The 18333-nt window shown below is 37.9% G+C and overlaps 1 protein-coding gene and 1 pseudogene across 4 annotated transcripts in view; one reads left to right on the top strand and one right to left on the bottom strand.

The window, feature by feature from the left end:
- The window catches only part of GLCE (glucuronic acid epimerase), a 118212-nt gene that overhangs the window by 58379 nt on the left and 41500 nt on the right, over positions 1-18333 (bottom strand). The window contains exon 1 of one of the 4 annotated variants that reach the window (XM_047737676.1): positions 4974-5090. The exons of the other annotated variants lie outside the window; for them this stretch is intronic. The gene's annotated coding sequence lies outside the window, so the exon portion shown is untranslated. Of the gene's footprint in view, positions 1-4973; positions 5091-18333 lie in introns of those variants that run through there. 4 annotated transcript variants of the gene reach the window in all.
- On the top strand, positions 8333-8862 carry LOC125104388 (peptidyl-prolyl cis-trans isomerase A-like; annotated as a pseudogene).

Raw genomic sequence — 18333 nt, 5'->3', positions numbered from 1 at the left:
ACTATGAATAAACAAAGGCTTTAAAAAATATATCACTTAAAGTTTAAGAAAATCTCATAGTGATCAATTAAAGTAATGGGTTCTTGCATTATCTCCTGTGAGGATAAACTTTAAAGGCTCATTTCTGGGTGCCTGGGTGGCTCAGTGGATTAGGCCGCTGCCTTCGGCTCAGGTCGTGATCTCAGAGTCCTGGGATCGAGCCCCACGTCGGGCTCTCTGCTCGGCGGGGAGCCTGCTTCCTCCTCTCTCTCTGCCTGCTTGTGATCTCTCTGTCAAATAAATAAATAAATAAATCTTTTAAAAAAAAAAATAAAGGCTCATTTCTGTATTAGTTTCTTTATAACCCTAAAGACTATACAATGACATCATCAGGGTCTAAAAAATCTGATCAAATGTTTGTGTCCCCCAGAAATGTATGTTGAAATCCTAACCCCCAATGTGATGGTACTTGGAGGTGGGGCCTTTGGGAGGTGATTAGATCATGAGAGGAGAGCCCTCATGAATGAGATTAGTGTGCCCTTATAAAGGAGGCCCCAGAAGGCCTGAAGTGGGCATTAGTACAGAAAAAACTTCAGTAAAAGCTGTCTAATGCTGGAGAGGAGAAGGAAAGGGATCTACCAAAAGAAACTGTGGAAATTTCTCCCCGATTCTCTCAAGTTCAGCCTCCTGTAGTAGCTGCGGCAAGGGAGGCCCATTAGGATCCTAAAACTCTGAGGAAGGGGAAACCTTCCTATGTGATTAGAGGAGCTGTCGTCCCAAGAGGATATGGTGAATCTCTGTTTGCTTTTTCTCTGTTGTTCTGCTACTTGGCCCTGGATATGGGCACAGTTGTAGGGAATGCATATTAGAGAAGAATAAGTAAAGCTCCACCTTTCTGGTCAGAGAATAGAAAAGGGAGCCCCAGGGAATCAGAAATTACTGGGAGATCCCAGAGGAGGAGCTTAGGAAAGCAATGGTTCAAGTTGTTTATGAACTCCCCAGGCTCACCCTCAAGCAGCCTATGTGTGGATCTGACCCGAACAAGTACATACAGACTTTGAGACTTGAACTATGATACAGACCACTACCCAAGTTCCAAATTGACCCATGTGTGGTGCACATGTAGGACAGATCCAAATAACATGACAAAGGCTTTGCAAATTTAATACTGTAAACAAAACCCACAGGAACTTGCAGTCTTAACCTAATGTGGTTATTTGCCTATAAAAACAAATATATCAACATTCTACATGGGATTTGAACAAGATGCAAAGTCTCATGACATACCAAACTGCCCAGAATATAACCCAAAATTACTTGGCAAATGAAGAATCAGGAAAATCTCGACTTGCATGAGAAAAGATGCCTACACCAAGAAAACACAGATGCTGGAACTATCTGAGGAAGATATTAGGATATGAAAGCAACAATTATAGAATGCTTCACCAAGTAAAAGCAAACATTCTTGAAACAAATGGAAAATATAAAGTCCAAAAAAGAAATAGAAGATTAAAAAAAAGAATCAAATACAAATCTCAGAAGTGAAAAAAATACCAATAACCAAAATTAAAAGCTCACTAGATGAGCTCAGTAGAACAGAGATGACAGGGCACCTGGGTGTCTCAGAAAGTTAAGCATCTGCCTTTGGCCCAGGTCATGATCCCCAAGTTAGTCCCAAGTCTGGCTCCCTGCTATGCAGGGAATCTGCTTCTCCTTTTCCCTCTGTCCCTCCCTGCCACTTGTATTCTTTTCTCTCACTTGCTTTCTCTCCCTCTCTCTCAAATAAATGTAATCTTTAAAAAAAAAAAAAGAGAGAGAGATGACAAAAGATGAGGTCAATATACTTAATACAGATGAACTGAAATCACCCAATGTGAACAATAGAGAAAAAGATTTAAAAAAAAAAAAATGAGTGCCTCAGGTCCCACATTTGTGACACCAGAATCTCACCGAGAGGAGTTCAGTATTTGCTGATCTGTTCAAAGACAAACTTAGTTTTAAGAAGCTCAGCAGATTCTCCAAACAGAATAAATACAAAGAAATCTACGACCAGCCAGATACTAATAAAACCTCAGAAAACTTTAGACAGAAAGTCTTGAAAGCAGCCAGAAAAATGTAGTATTACTTAGAGGGGAAAAGTGTTCAAGTGAATGTGCATCTATTTTCAGAACACATGCAGGTCAGAAGGAAGTAGAACATTTTTAAAGTGCTGCAAGAAAAGAACTGTCAACTGAGAATTCCATATCCAGCAAAAATATCCTTCAGTGATAAAAGTGAAATAAAGACATTCTTAGATGAAGGAAAACTTAAAGAATGTTTTGACAGCAGGAGTGCTTTAAAAGAATTGCTAAAGGAAATTCTTCCAACAGATGGTAAATAACACCATAAGGGAACTTTGAAACATCAGTAAGGAAGAGCAATGTAATTGTCAAATATATAATTAAATGTAATAGACCATTCTTAGCCTCTTGAGTTCTCTAAATATGTTTGATAGTTGAAAGCCCGAAGTATAACATTGTGTGATGGAGCTTTCAATGTATGTCATACAACATAATATATAACACAACAGCATAAAGTGGGTGGGGTGGTAAAGGGGCTGTATGCTGGTAGAGTTTCTATGTGTCACAGTAAGTAGTAAAATCTTGATTCTAAGTAAACTGAAAAGCACACTGTAATCTCTAGAGCAACCATTAAAAAACAAACTATAAAAACACAATCAACAAATTATAATGGAATACCTAGCCAATACACACACACACACACACACACACACACACACACAGAGAGAGAGAGAGAGAGAGATACAAACACAAATCAAATACTCCAAAAGAAGGCAGGAAAGGGAAAATAGATAAAAACAGGAGTAACAAATGGAAAAAAAGAACAAGAAAATGGTAGAGGTAAATTCAAATACATCAATAATTTACATTTACAAAAATACATCAATAAGTAATAATTACATTAAATGTAAAAGATCTAAACACACCAATTAAAGGAAAGTCAAAAGAGAATAGTAAAAGAAACATTCTTTAACTATAATAGCATAACTAGTAAGCCACTGCTGAAAGACGCCAGGAGTCAAGAAAAGTGAACACCTTCAGAAGGTGGCAGGAACAAGGAAATATATTAACCCATTGACCTTCCAGAAAGCAGTAACAATCTTGCGGACATCTGGAATATAGCCCAGTGAAATGGGCTTCAAACTTCTGAGCACCAGAACAGTAAGACAATAAATTTGTGCTGTTTAAACCACTGTTTCTGGTAATTTGTTAAAGCAGAAATAGAAAAATAATACGCTGGATCATAAAAGAAACCTTTACAAAAAAAATTTTAAATCATACAAAAGGATGTTATCTGTAACAAAATTAGAGTAGATGCCAATAACAGAAAGGACAAAGAAAGAAAAGGAAATTTCAAAACACACGTGTATGTAATCCATGGACCAGAGGGGAAACAGAAAAAATTTTGAACTGAACAAAAATAAGACACATATCAAAATTTGTGGGGTACAGCTAACGCATTACTTAGAGGATGTTACAGCATTAAATAGTTAAGTTAGAAAAGAGAAAAGTCTGAAATAATCTAAGCTTTCATCTTAAGAGACTAGAAAAAAGAAGAGCAAACAAAAAGTAGAAGGAAGTAAATAGTAAAGAGCAGGAATCAATGAAATCGAAAAGAACAAATAAATACAGAAAATCAACTAAAACCTAAACTGGCTCTTTGAAAAGATCAATACAAGCAAGACTGACAAAGACAAAAAGGGATTAGACATAAATTCTCAATATCAATACAAATGAAGAGATTTCACAATAGATCATACAAATATTTAATTAACAAGGAAATACTGTGAGCAACTCTATGCACATACACTCAAGAACTTCCTGAATTGACAAACTACAAACATTCACTTACAATAGTATGGATGAGTTGCACAGAACAGAAGTATCAGATAAGCTGAATTTGTAGTTAAAAACTTTCCAAAAAAAAAAAAAAAAAAAAAAAAAAGGAATTCTTCAGGCCCAGATGTCTTCACTAATGAAATCTACCAAACATTTAAAAAAGAGATAACTCCAGACTGATAAGACTGGAAAGTAAGAAATAAAACTGTCCCTATTTGCAAAGAACATTACTGTCTATACAAAAAAATTCCAAGGAATACAAACAAACCAACAAACCAACCACTCCTGGAACTAATAAGTGAACTTATCATGGTCAAAAAATACAAGGTCAACATCAATTATATTTCTATATACTAAACAATGAATACTTTGGAACCCCCCAATTTTTAATAATGCCATTTATAATAGTTCCATAGAAACAAATTCCTTAGGTATAAAATCTGATAAAAACATGTATAGGATCTGTATGCTAAAAACTACAAAATGCTGATAAAGTAAATCAAAGAAGACATAAGTGAATAGAAGGATATACTGGGTTCACAGACTGGAAAACTCAAAATAGTAAAAATGTCAATTCTCTCCCAAACTGGTCTACAGATTTAACACAATAAAAAATCCCAGCATTTTTTGCTGTTACAGCAAGCTGATTTTCAAACTGATATGGAAAGGCAAAAAAATCTAAAATAGCCAAAGCTATTAAAAAACAAATTGGGGGGCACCTGGGTGGCTCCGTGGGTTAAAGCCTCTGCCTTCGGCTTAGGTCATGATCCTAGGGGCCTGGGATGGAGCCCTGCATTGGGCTCTCTGCTCAGCAGGGAGCCTGCTTCCCTCTCTCTCTCTGCCTGCCTCTCTGCCTACTTGTGATCTCTGTTTGTCAAATAAATAAATAAAATCTTTAATTAAAAAAAAAGGAAATTGGAGGAACGATACAATCCAATGGAACAGAACAGTTTCCACAAAGAACTCCACACAAACATGACCAACTGATTTTTAACAAAGGTTCAAAGATAATACAATGAGAAAAGGATAGGCTTTTTGACAATTTGTGTTGGAACAACTGAGCACCCAAATATAAAGAAAAAAATGAATTTTTACCTAAACCTCTCATTTCACATAAAAAATTAGCTCAAGCTGGGGCACTTGGGGGGCTCAGTCGTTAAGTGCCTGCCCTTTGCTCAGGTCTTGATCCTGGAGTCCTGGGATAGAGCCCCCTCCCTGCTCAGCAGGAAGCCTCCTTCTCCTTCTACCACTCCCTCTGCTTGTGTTCCCTCTCTTGGTGTGTCTCTGTCAAATAAATAAATAAATAAAATCTTTCTAAAAAATTAGCTCAAATGGATACATAAAATATAAAACTATAAAACTTTTTGTACAACCCGCCCCTCCCCACCCAGGACAAAATTTTTGTGACCTAGGGCTAGCTAGGTAAAGAGTTCTTAGCTATGATATCAAAATACAACCCAGTAGGGTGCCTGGGTGGCTCAGTGGGTTGAGCCTTCGGCTCAGGTCATGATCTCAGGGCACCCGCATCAGGCTCTGTGCTCAGTGGAGAGCTTGCTTCCTCCTCCCCCTCTGCCTGCCTCTCTGCCTACTTGTGATCTGTCAAATAAATAAATAAATAATCTTTTAAAAAAAAAAATCCAGAAAGTAAAAAAGGATAAATTGGACTTTATCAAAATTAAAAACTTCTGCTCTAGAAAGTTAGCTAATATAAAGACAAGCTACAGACAGGGAAACAATGTTTGTAAATAACATATTCAACAAAGTATTTGTATCCAGAATATATAAAGAACTCTCAAAACTTAACAGGAAGAAAACAATCCAATTTTTTTTAAAAGATTTTATTTATTTACTTGACAGAGATCACAAGTAGGCAGAGAGGCAGGCAGAGAGAGGGAAGGAAGCAGGCCCCCCACTGAGCAGAGAGCCCTATGGATGGATGGATTCAGGGCTCCATCCCAGGACCCGGGATCACGACCTGAGCCGAAGGCAGAGGCTTTAACCCACTGAACCACCCAGGTGCCCCAAAACAATCCAATTTAAATGTGAAGAAAAAGCACACTGATTAGAATGGCTAAAATTAAAAAAACAAAAACAAAAACAAAAAACCAGGGGCACCTGGGTGGATCAGGTCATGATTAAGCCCCGCATTGGGCTCCCTGCTCAGTAGGAAACCTGCTTCTCCCCCTCCCACTCCCCCTGCTTGTGTTCCCTCTCTCACTGTGTCTCTCTCTGTCAAATAAGTAAATAAATCTTTTAAAAAATAGTAAAAATAAATAAAATTAAAACAAAAACAAAAACACAAACCAATAACATAGCAAAAGAAAATGCTGCCAAAGATGCAGAGCAATAGGAACTCTCATTCATTGCTGGTGGGAATGAAAAATGACACAACCACTTTGAGAAACAATTTGGCAGTTTCTTATAAAGTTAAATTTACATTTATACAACCCAGCAATCAAACTCCTAGATTACTTACTCAAGTGAACTGAAAGCATATTCACACGAAAATCTGTACATGACTGTTTAATAGAAGCTGTACTCATGATCAACAAAAACTGAAGGAACCAAGATGTCCTTTACTGAGTTGTTAAAAACAAACAAAAAATGATTAAAGGTGATAATTTAGGTGAAACAAATTTTATTTAACACTTTATGAGGTGGATAGTCTCTATTCTAATAAGTAAAAATGGGGCAGAAGACAGGAAGGTTTTATAGGATAAAGAATAAAGAAAAAGGAAGAGAAAAATGGAAAATATCTGACTGGCTAGAACCACACAGTCAACTTCATTTGGGGTGAGAAGGCCCAGAGTTGGCCTGGTGTTTGGGGATTATCTTATTAGAGAGCCTGTGTTTTTGGTGAAGTGGAGCGTTTACAGAGACACGGTTTCAGTTTGCTGATGTGGCACCTGGAGCAGGAGCAGCTTTATCTTGGGCCTAGAAAGTTATTTCAGTAAGAAGAATGGATAAAATAAATGTGGTAAATCCATACACTAGAATACTGTGCAGGAATGAAAAGGACTGAACTATTTGATTCATAAGACCAACAAGAAGTCTTAAATGCACTTCGCTAAGTGAGAAGTCAGATCCAAAAAGTTACATATTATATGACTGCATGTATACGACACACTGGAGAAGGCAAAACAACATGGAAAGAAAAGAGATTAGTGGTTGTCAGGGATTGGGGGATGTGGGAATGGCTAACTACAAAGCAGGTGTGTGAACTGAGATGTGGGATGGGCAGTCCTTTGGGACTGAGCCCTTAACATGTGGAATTTGCTACTATCTCCAGGTAGATGGTGTCAGAACTTGGTGCAACTTTGTGATTTATAACAAATACATACATGTGGTCTTTCAGATGACCAAAACATATTTTTCTTATATATTTATACTTCGTCCATGGTTCCTGGCTCACAGTTCCCCAAACCCTTGGAACTTCTCGAGTAGTAAGAGCAAGGGAAACATCCTTTGTTGTATTTGGCCTCTTCGCCTCAGTTCCTATAATCACTTCAGAGCCATAAAGGTGAAATGGGTGTCTTGTTACTTGTAATAAGCCCTTTCCACCACAACTGGATTTACAGAAAGTAACTGAGGAAGGAAGGTTTCTGGAAGAACCAATCCTGGGATTAGGGAAGTTGGAAATTTAGTTCCATCCCATGAACCTCCAGGGAGGGGAGAAGGACTACAGTCTGAATCAAATGCCATGGCCAATAATTTAACCAATTGTGTTTATGTAATGAAGCCTCCATAAAAACACAACAGGAAGGGTTTCAGAGAACTTCTAGGTGGTGAATACACGGGCATTTGGAGAGCAGTGTGCTCTCAGAGGGCATGGAAGCTTTGCACCCTTTTCCCATACCTTGCCCTAGGCTTATCTTCCAACTGGCTGTTCCTAAGTTATATACTTTTTCAATAAGCCAATAATCTAGTAAGTTAAATGTTTGAGTTCTGAAAACTACTCTAACAAATTAATCAAACCCAAGGAGGGAGTCATTGGGACTTCTGATTGATAGCTTGTCGGTCAGAATTACTGGTGACAGGGGCGCCTGGGTGGCTCAGTGGGTTAAGCCGCTGCCTTCGGCTCAGGTCATGATCTCAGGGTCCTGGGATCGAGTCCCACATCGGGCTCTCTGCTCAGCGGGAGCCTGCTTCCCTCTCTCTCTCTGCCTGCCTCTCCATCTACTTGTAATCTCTCTCTGTCAAATAAATTAAAAAAAAAAAAAAAACTTAAAAAAAATCTTTAAATCTAAAATTATTCCCAAATAAAGTTTCTGTTATTTTATAAAGTGGACAAAAGACTTGGAGAGACCCAAAAAGAATACACGTATAGCAAAAAAGCACATAACAAAGTGGTTGATATCATTAACTATTAGGAAAATGCGATTTAAAATCATGATTATCAGATATCATTCCAAATCTATTAGAATGGTTGTAATTAAAAGAACGACCACTTGCAGATGCTGCTGCCCCAGGGCTGCCTGTGCCCACCCAGCCATGGTCATCGCATTGTGTTCTTGGATATCACTGTGGATAGCAAGCACTCTGGCCACGTCTCCTTTAAGCTGTTTGCAGACAGAGCTCCAAAGACAGCAAAAAACTTTTATGCTCTGAGCACTGGGGAAAAGGATTTGGTTATAAAGGTGCTTGCTTTCATAGGATTATTCCAGGATCTACATGCCAGGGTGGTGACTTCACATGCCATAATGGCACTGGCACCAAGTCCATCTATGGGGAGAAATTTGATGATAAGAATTTTATCCTGAGGCACACAGGTCCTGGCGTCTTATCCATGGCAAATGTTAGACCCTACAAAAATAGTTCCCAGTTTTTCATCTGCAGTGCCAACACTGAGTGGTTGGAGAGCAAATATGTGTTCTTTGGCAAGGTGAAGGAGGGCATGAATACTACAAAAGCCATGGAGTGCTTTGGAGCCAGGAATGGCAAGACCAGCAAAATGATCACCATTCCTAACTATGGACAAATGTAATAAATTTCACTTGTGTTTTATCTTAACTACCAGACCGGTTCCTTCTGTAGCTCAGGAGAGTACCTCTTCACCTCTACCAGTTTAAAATATCCTATAATCTTTGTGCTCTCACTGCAATTCTATAGGTTTTCCTTACTCCCCTCTAAGTCTAGATGGATTACAGAGTTAAGTTTATGATTATGAAATAAAAACTAAACAAACAAAAGAATGACCCTACCAAGTGCTGGCAAATAGGCAAAACAACTAGAATAATCACACATTGCTGATGGGAATACAAAGTGGTACAACCAATTTAGAAAACAGTTTGGCAATTTCTTATTAAGTAAAATTATACAATTACCAACAATCTCACTACTATGTATTTACCCAAGAGAAATGAAAACTTGTATTCACAAAAGCCAACAAACAAATGTTTATAACATCCCTATTCAAAATAGTCACAAACTTAAAACAACTCAAAGTCCTTCAATGAATTAAGGGATAAACTGTGGTAAATCCATTAAATCAAATACTACTCAGCAATAAAAATGAATGAAATAATGATATACAAAACAAGTTAGATGAAATATTAAGGCACTATGCTGAGTAAATGCATGTATAACTGTCTCAAATAGCTATATACTTTATGATCCCACTTAGTGGCCATTTTTGAAAACATAAAAGCTAAACAACAAAGTGTTTGCCAGTGTGAGATAAAGAGAGTACAACTGTAAGGGCCTATTTAGCCAGAGCAGCTCCATCCGGTTAAACAGTGATTTTGCTGTTTATGCAGTAAAACTTAAACTGACCCTGCCCCCCCACCTCAGGGAATTTACTTAAAAACAAGTCCCAGAAACCAGTCCCAGGTAACAAAGCCCAAATACAAGGGTGGGTCAGGCCAGGTGGAGGTATCCAATCAGTAGGGGCGCATACTGTCTCCCTAGCTACCAAGGAGTATGGGCCCTACCCTCTGGGCACCTTTTGGGCGCCAATTCTGACCAAGGTGATAGGCTAGGTCAAATATCTACTATAAGGTAAACTGTAATTCAATTGGCCACTTATATGTGACCTAGCATGACTATGCAGCTTTCTCTGTGTGTTATAATCTACTGGCCACCTGTGCGTGGTCAGGCCCAACCACATGGCCTTTGCCCTTAAAAACTAGTCTGTAAGGCAGAGAGAGGTCGCCTCTTTGCAAGAGACGGCCCTGGCTGGTCGATCTGATTCTTGATGCTTGGCGCGAAATAAAGCTTTGCTTGACCTTCGCTTTGTGTCAGTCTCGCTCCTTTGATTACGGACCCAGCACAAATACATAGAGATAGCATAAGGGAATTTTATGAACTAATGGAACCATGTGGGTATCTGTACACTGACTGTGATGACAGTTACATGAAAATCTACACACGTTAAAGTTCATCAACTATATGCACAAGAGGCAATTTTACTGCATGTTCATTAAAAAAATTAATTTCTGCTACTTAAACAAATAACCTTTAAGTCACGAAGATTTTTCCAGGATATTTAGTTTGGGTTTTACAGTCTATAAGAATCCTCTCATTTATTCTGGCTACTTTTAAGATAAAACAAATGAAAATTTCTCTGCTCAGTCCTAACACATAGAATCAATAGCCTAAAAGTCAATTCCTCTAGTCAGTGCATCACTGCAAAGGAGTCTAATCACAAACCTACCTAATTGAAGAGTAAATCTTGACAGGTACTTAAGGGCATCATAAAAGAACTTTCATTAATTTAAAAAAAAAAACTGATTTATAGCCAGAGAATTCCATGGAAGGGAAAAAACGTAATTAATTCTACTTCAAATGCATTGAGAATATTCTAACATTGGAGAGTAAAACATAATCATTTGTTTCCACCTTTTTTATCAGGCAAAAATTGTTTTACTTGAATAAGAAGGTGAAGCAAAAATGTAAATCAGATAACATAATATTTCAGAAGTCTACTCTTCTGCAAGAGTTTTACCTGAACTAATACAGCACTACTATAAGCTTCCATTATACTGTACATACACACAGAACAAAACATTCAAATCCATATCCAACAATTGGTTTAAATTTTAAAATCTAAGTAGAAAGGCACTACGTCTCCTGAAAACACCTTTTATTATTATTTAATCTGATTCCTAGGTTTATCTTAGGTGTTATTTTTTAAAATCATATTCAGGCAACTATTTTATTTAAATAAAACTCACTGATTACTTTTTTTAAAGAATACAATTGTTCTCAGTTGTGCTAGTAAATTTAGCAACAATTTTACATCGCTATACTTTGTTTAAAAGAATCGGAGTTTTTTTTTTTTAAAAGCCAATCTCCAACTGCACTAATTTCAAATGGAAAACAAAAAACCTCCGTAAGAAACAGTTTTTGCCTTAAGGCTTTTTGTTTTCCTAGTATTACATTCAATTAGAAGTGAAATGGCCTGCTTCAAGAATTTAGGTTTATTTTCCCCAGACAGACATTTGGAAAAATATATGACTTCTGAAACCATATCCTTTCAAACTGAAGCCATTTCTATGTAGCCAGGGTAAGAATTCACTAAGGCCAGTTTAGTTTTAACACCAGCTAAAACTGCACCTACTGCAAATCAGTATGCTTATTCTTCCATGTAATCTTCTCAGTAAATGTTCAATTTATTAAACAAAGGCTGCTTTAATAATTCAAATCTGACGTCTAAAGATGCAAATATACCTGTCAAAAGCTTCGATAAGTCAGTAAATTCCATCTCACTGTGGCATTGCATGTATTTAAGTCAATACTACATTTTAATGACCAAAACCACAGAGGAATTTTTCCCTTCTCTTTTTACAAAAATCAAAAGAACCTGTTATTTTTATTATTGTATTGTTATATTCCCAGCATCCTCAAAAGTTTCCATTTTTTAAATTTATTTACTTATTTATTTAGAATTTTTATTTACTCATTTGAGAGAGCGCGTGCAAGTGAGTGAGCATGAGCAGCAGAGAGGAGCAGAGGGAGAGGGAGAAGCAGGCTCCCAGCTAAGCAGGAAGCCCGACGTGGGACTCGAATTCAGGACCCTAGGATCATGAACTGAGCCAATGGCAGACACTTAATGGACTGAGGTACTCAGGCACCCCAAAAGTTTCCATTTAATAAGAATTTTTGCATATGAACAAAATCTGACAGGATGCTACACTTTCCTAGACACTCACTGAAGCATTAAAAAAAAAAAAAAGCCCACAGAAATCAACATTATCTGTTAATGCTTTCATGATTACAGTGCATTAAAACACCTCTATAAAACAGCTATCGCCTTCCTCAACCCACATTAATATCACGCAAATTTAATAGGACAATACCCATCTTAACATAAGCAAATGAAATGAATTTTTCATCTATTGTTCTAAAATTTCTTTTATCAGAAATGAAATTTTGTGTAAATATACTTAAGCTACTTGTTTGGAGACATGAAGAGTCATATGGATAAGATATCCATAAATAAACTGCCAAAGAATCAGGAAGGAACTTGCAACGACCTGGATGGAACTAGAAGGTATTAGCTGAGCGAAATAAGTCAATCACAGAAAGATAATTATCATGTGATCTCCCTGATATGAGGAATTTGAGAGGCAGAGTGGGGGGCTTTGGGGGTAGGGAAGGAAAAAATGAAACAAGATGGGATTGGGAGGGAGATAAACCATAAGAGACTCTTAATCTCATAAAACAAACTGAGGGTTGCTGGGGGGAGTGTGGTTGGGTTATGGACATTGGGAAGGGTATGTGCTATGGTGAATGCTGTGAAGTGTGTAAGCCTGATGATTCACAGACCTGTACCCCTGGGGCAAATAATACATTATATGTTAATAAAAATAATTAATTTAAAAAAAGAATCAGGAAGGAATTTTGGTTGGAGTTCTGTGTGTACCAAAATTAAGAAGGTGCCCTAAGACCCTATGTGACATGTATGCTTTGGAGCTCACACCTTTGCAACAAATATATTTAACCACTTGCCAACTGTTTTGATAAGAAGTTCTGTGATGATCAAGTTTGAAATTAATGCTGGTATATTATCTATAAAACTCACACCAATGTTTATTTCAACCCATCATTATTAAAGTTCCTCATTGCTGCTCTGGGACATTACATAGCACAGAATAACCTTGACTATCACTGAAAAAATTAAGAATTGTCTTTAAAGGTCTTTGAACAACTTGTAAGAATCCTGTGGCTTTTCACAAAAAACAGACTGACACTCAGCACACAGTGGGAGAACAACAGGGAGTTGTATATGAAGAAGATAGCTCTAGGCATAGTAAACAGATAGTCTATCTCTTCCATTATTTTATTTTTATTCTTTCACTCATTTTTCCCCATTATTTTAATAGGCTATCTATCCATGGAAAGGCCAGATTGAGAAGTTTATTTTAATGTGCTTCAGGGTTGGCAATTTTTTACTATCTATTGATGAATACAGGGCTTAATAGAACTGCTGATTTTTTTAAAAATTGGGTAGGTACTTTCTGGCTGTCGAACCCAGGAGAAATAAAACAAAAGTGCCAATTTATATGATGACAGCATTTGTAAAGCTGCCTTTACCACTCTGGAGTTTTAACTCAGGAAAGGAAGATGGAGTACATGAAAAATTTTAAATCCTTTTACAAAATTCTTTAGCAGGAATCTGATTAAATCTTAACTTGCCATCTTAGTCTGGATTGAACTCAAAATTCCTCACTGCTTTTAGAGTAGAAAATATCAGAAAAGAGATAAATCAGATTTTTAACAATGAAAAGGAAAACCAAAGTAAGCCTTTGTGAACAGTATCTGTTAAACACATAAGATGTAAAACACTGGTTTAGTGGTGGGATGAGGAAAGGACCAAAACAAAGAACACTAGTATCTGCTTTCAAAGAACTTAATGTAAATACAAAGAACATGAAGAATCCTTTATAAAGCACTGCTCTGGTTTGCTTGTTGTTCTAGGTTTGCTGCTATATACATACAGGCTGGGCAGGGAATGTGTCTTGTCTTATTTATCACAATAGCCCCAGTGCCTATTGCAATGCCTGGCACAATGTAAGTAATCAGAAATTATTTGCTGGACAAAGATTTTCAACAGCCATGTCAATACTGACGTTTGCTTTCCTTGACTTCAATGACTTAGCCCCTTTTGACAGACAGAACAGCCCTCCAAAGATGTCCTTTCTCCTTTCACTCCTACCCCCAGCCTAGCTTTCCTTACATGACAAAAAGACTTCCAGTTATTATTAAGATTAAGGATGCTAAAATGGGGAGGTTGGCCTAAATTATCCAAGTGGGTCCAATCTAATCAACCACAAAAGTCCTTTAAAGTGAAGAGGAAGACAAAAAGTGGATCACAGAGATGAGACAGAAGAAGGAGGAGGAAATACCTTAAGTGTGAAAGGGACTTAACCTGTTGTTGCTGGCTTTTAAAATAGAGGAAAGAATGCCGTAAGTCAAGGTATGAGGGTAGTCTTTAGGGTCTGAGAAGGGTCCTCATGCGATAGCCAGTAAGGCAACTGGGATGTCAGCCCTACAACTGGAAGGAAAAGAATCCTATCCTGACGAAACCTTGATTTTAGCCCAGCTGGACCCTCCTGACCTACAGAATGTAAGATAATAGATTTCTGTTGTTTAAGCCACAAAGCCTGTAGTGATTTGCCACTGCAGCAACAGAAAACAAATGCAACCCCTGTAACTTCTACTCTAGCAACCTGAATGTATAGCCTCTTGTCATCACCTTGACACTCTTTCAAAGATCTTAAATCCTTAAATGCTTCAATCTGACCACAATCTCCTATTAACTCTTCTACTTCATGCTGCTGGTACCTGTCCTTATGAAGGAAAATACCTTGTTTAAAGGAAGGGATATCCTGAAACAAGATGTGTTGTTTACCAATCCCAAATTCTATTTTCTAGTTACAATGTTCAGTTAGCATCCTACCAAAGAGTGCACGATTGCTCCACAGAATGATTATAATAAAACTGCAAATTTCCTTGCAACAGGCAGTACCGAGGACATACACAGAAATGTGTTATTGAACAACCCAGCATGTCAAATCCGGATTAACTTACTTTCAAAGGAAAAGCCTTTTGTTTTTAAATCTGGAACCATTTCTTTGCCTCTTTATATTTATATACTTGCTCTAAAATATTAAAAAAAAAAACCTCATAAACAATCTGTTTAACAGTAATTAGAATTTTATCTAGTTAAAACAACAGCAGAGCACGCCACAACACAGATGGCAGAAGACTTTCTCCTTGCTTGATCAGTGTCAAAGAACTGTTCTCCTATTTCATGATTAAGAAGAATTCTGTTGCAGGCCATCTCATTTACAAAACACACGCTGGTGAGTGAAAGGACAACTTTATTAAGAAAGCCTTTGTTCAGCAGAACTCTTGGCTATTTCTCAATGTAAAGATTTTTCTTACTGCCCAGATAAAACCTAGCCAAATATATGATTAAGGCATCAGAATGGATGGAAATCTGTACTATTGATCTCACTCTGTTCCCAAGTCCACAAGCACACTCATTCCTTATGGAGGTTTCCAAACTTGGAGCTCTTAAAAATCCCAGTGTTCAACTTATACCCCATACCAATGAACTCAGAATATCTGGGGATGGGACAGGCCTAAGTACTTTTAAAGATCCCAAGGTAGTTCCAGTATGATTTATGACTAGCAATGTGGCATGGTATAGTGCACTTTATGGAACTGGCCACCTGGGATCTGGCACTGGTCCTGCCACCAGCAGCTTGGGTATGTCACTGACTGGGTAGCCATTTCCTCATCTCTAAAAAGATAAGGCTGGGTAAATTATTGCTAATACTGAACATATTATGAGTCTAGGATGAGATTCCTTAGTTCTCTTCTAAAGATTAAACTGCCTCAACTTTAAATGCCTCCCCCAACCAAAATCCAAATCTGTGACCGGATACTTTTTCCAGCCTATTAAGAGCTTATTTTTGTAAAGAAAGATTATTTTATAGTAGGGAGCAAATTTAGCTATACTTCAACCGCTCAAATTTTGATACATCATTTTGTCTAACCAGGTCATAAAGTCGTATATGGACTGGGGATGATGGGAACCTTGAATGAACTTAAAATACGGCTTGCTATTAGACTATTTCTTGAAATCCCATTAAATTATATACTACATGTATTCTGATTTTCCTAAGTAGCATTCCTGGTTTTATTTAAGTCACAGAGGCGCAACATGATTTTAACTTTTCACTAATGTTAACTTATTACTTAAAAGCAAAGCATTAAGGACATGGGAAAACAGGGGTCGAGAACTCCTGAATAGCAGCTGTGTTTGGCAGCGTCAAGCAGAGCCCTCACCCTCAGCCAGTCCTCTCACAAATGCAGGCCACCAGAGATAAGGGTGCTTGAAAAAAAGGCTAATCCATTCAACACGTAAGCGCTTCATAGTACCAGCGTTTGCAGACTAGGTGGCACACTTCTATAATGGATCTCTAATGATCCCTGCATTCGTGGTACTCACAGGCTGTGTAATTAATTCCCTGTTCCCCTGAGTGTGGGCTGGGCCTACTGACTTCCTTCTGAAGATCAGAATAGGGCAAAAGTGAAGGGATGTCACTTCTGTGATTAGGTTAAAAATGATGATGATGTCCTCCTACTTGCTAGCACTCTCTTCTGCTGGTACTCTTTCTTGCCCTCTTGCTTACTTGCTCTGAGGGAGATACTCTGGAAAGGTCCACGTAGCAAGGGACCAAGGGAGGCCTCTGACCAACAGCCCAACAAGGAAATGAATCCTGCCAACAACCATGTGAGTGAGCTAGGAAGTGGATCCTTCCATGGTAAACTTTCAGATGAGACTGCAGGCCTACTCAACACACTGACTGTAGCCTTGTAAAAGAACCACCTAAGCCATTCCTATATTCCTGACCTACAGTGAGATGATGTGCTTTTTTTTTTTTTTAAAGATTTTATTTATTTATTTATTTATTTGATAGATAGATAGATAGACACACCGGGAGAGAGGGAACACAAGCAGGGGGAGTGGGAGAAGGAGAAGCAGGCTTCCTGCCAAACAGAGAGCCCGATGCGGGGCTTGATCCCAGAACTCTGGAATCATGACCTGAACTGAAGGCAGATGCTTTAATGACTGAAACACATAGGCGCCCCAGATGATGTGGTTTTGAGCTGCTAAGTTTTGAAGGCAATTTATTAGGCAGCAATAGATAATATAAGCACATAACACATTAACACTGAACATTGTACTGAAGGAACCAAGAGTTGAGCAATGAGTAGGATCAAGGTATTAACAACCTAGTAATGGGTGAGAGACATGTACATAAATGTAATAAAGTGTTTTAAGCAGTCTAACAGAAGTACGTATGTGCAGGGTACAGTGGCGACTTAAAAAAGAGTTTGTTTTTGGAAGGACATAGGCAATGAAGTTCTCTGAAAGGGGGAATGTAAGTTATAAGCATGAATATAACGGGCAGTTTGGAAAACTATAGGTAATCTGGTAAATCTGGAACATAGAGGGCAGAGATGATTATTAGTCCTCCAACTTCAAAAATGTGCAAGCGTTTATAGGTAGCATAAGAGTCAAAGAACTTTCTAGTATTGAATATAGACAGTATAACTTTAGTTAATTAGTAAACTCTCAACCTCCACTAGATTACAGAACATTACTTTATTATGGAATAATATCACTAATTATGAATAAATGGTCTACGCTCCAAGATAGGACTTGGTGAGGGCCAAGCTTTCCACCTATATACTAGATCCCAATTACCCTCCACCTATGCAAGGAAAATGCTCCAGCAATGACCTCTTCTCTCTACTGTACTGCCAAATATTCCCCTTCTAAGGGGTCACTCTCACCCCATATTTAAAAACAAAAATAGGGGCGCCTGAGTGGCTCAGTGGGTTAAGCCGCTGCCTTCGGCTCAGGTCATGATCCCAGGTCCTGGGTTCGAGCCCCGCATCGGGCTTTCTGCTCAGCAGGGAGCCTGCTTCCTCCTCTCTCTCTGCCTGCCTCTCTGCTTACTTGTGATTTCTCTCTGTCAAATAAATAAATAAAATCTTTAAAAAAAATAAAAATAAAAATAAAAACAAAAAAAAATAAAAACAAAAATAAACTCCCTCCCTTAACTCTACATGCCATGTGTGTATAGCTCCCCCTTTATAATAAAATTAAAAAGTGTTGTCAATACTCACCATCTCATCTCTTGAATCCCTGTCAACCAGGTTTTATTCTCCACCTATTTGTCAAACTTGCCCTTAATAAAGTCAATAATGACTTCCATATTGCTAAATACTATTATCAATTCTCAGTCTTCCTCTTACTTTACCTATGACCAGCAGCTAATACAAACAGTAACTCCTCCTATAAAATACAGGGTTCCCAGAACACCAACTCTCCTGGTTTTCATCTTTCTCACTCTCTTTTGCTGGTTCATTTCTCTTCTCCCTAAATACAGAATGTTCCAGAATTCAGTCCTCAGACCTCTTCTCTCTAGTGTGA

This window comes from Lutra lutra, chromosome 7, assembly GCF_902655055.1.
Source record: "Lutra lutra chromosome 7, mLutLut1.2, whole genome shotgun sequence".
NCBI lineage: Eukaryota > Metazoa > Chordata > Mammalia > Carnivora > Mustelidae > Lutra > Lutra lutra.
Note: the sequence above shows the minus strand (reverse complement) of the source record. Positions and strands in the feature narration are given on the sequence as shown.